The following is a 1,565-nucleotide window of genomic DNA, read 5'->3' as shown; positions in this document are numbered from 1 at the left end:
GCACAGGGCAGTGATTGAATACCTAGGAAATTAGTGTCCTTGCTGTCTCATTTTATGAAAGATAAATGCTATGACATTTAATGCAGACCTTAATTTAGAACAGAACTAAAGCAGATCATTTTGCAATTTAATCATAAACAGGTAAATATCAAAACTTGTTTAGCATTTTACAAGTTAAGCACATAGACAACAGGGTAAAGTGAAGTAGGCAACGGGGGAGCCAGCAAAGGTAAAATAAAATAATATGGGCTGGAACTGAGCAGCGTTTTAATAATCACATAATTTATTACACCCAACATTCAAGTCAATTCTTATGCCTCAAATACACTTCTCATTCACTCAGTGGTGAGCTGAGGGCATCGCTGCTTGCCAAACAGAGAAAAGTTAGCATTTACTTTTACGTGGTTGTATTTATAGCCAATATATTGTCTATAGGAAAATACAACGATTGGCTAACAACTACCATGGGAAAATTCCTACTGTGAGAGACTTTGACATCAGTTATATGCCATTGGCATGCAATGTCAAGGATATCACACCCTCCGTGGTTTGTGTGTTACCTAAAACAACGATAAACATTATGAAAAGATGGCAAGGGAAGATGATGAGATTTTATTGTACTCTCAAACAACAGAAAAAGAGGCACGAGAAGGTTGGGTGCTGTCAACTTATACCTTTCTGCATTCATATTTAAAGTGTAACTCCTTTCTTTCATTTTAATTAAAAGACTTAAGTTAAGAAAAAACTGTCTAAACAGAATGTCAAATTATTCATGTTTGTACATATAAGGAATAAAGTGAAATAGGTCTCCTGTGAAATGTTCTTCTTTCTTCAACTGCTCCATATTTTTTCTATCAAGTTGCACAGAGAATAAGGACAATTCTATTTGATGTGCTGTTGTCACTTACTAATGTGGTCCTCTAACTATATGCAGTATACATATTTTATGGCCCTACCCTGAGACAGACCTAAAGCCACAGCATTTTAATTTTATCCCACTAGTCTCTGGTAAAAAGATGGGAAACAAGCAAAGTCATCTATCACAAAAACATTGGTCACCTTGCCTGGAAAGCAAATTCCTTCTCATAATACCCCTCATCTCCTGACAAAGGCCTAGATGGCCTCTGTTCCTGAGTTCATAGACAAGATACCTAATATAATTTTCATCTCCATGTTGGCCTATGTTTTTTTTTATGATTCTTTTATATGATGGAAAGCAGGGCTTAATTAGATGTTTTCTATATGTATTTTGGGGGCAATCTTTGAATATATGTATTTCACCTGCTTGATTCAGAGCCCCTTTAACTCACTGGCTGTCCCAAATTATGAGTTTCTCTTGGAATCAGTTGCCTTTGGCTATGTGTGGTATTATGATACCTTCTGTTCAGCTAACAGAGTGTAGATAGGACATAAGCATTGGAAAACCTCAAAGCTCTTTTCTACTGTTTTGAAATTGAGAAAGCAGAAACATAATTGCTTTTGTTGGATCACAATCCTGAATAGCAAAAGACTTTTTAAACATCTGCCCTTCCTTTGATTGGCTTTACATCTTCTCTCTTTTTGGC

Source organism: Petaurus breviceps, unplaced genomic scaffold (assembly GCF_028583685.1).
Source record: "Petaurus breviceps papuanus isolate PSGF00001 unplaced genomic scaffold, PetGlider_PUasm1.0 214, whole genome shotgun sequence".
In the NCBI taxonomy this organism is placed as follows: Eukaryota; Metazoa; Chordata; class Mammalia; order Diprotodontia; family Petauridae; genus Petaurus; species Petaurus breviceps.
This window is presented reverse-complemented; position numbering follows the sequence as displayed.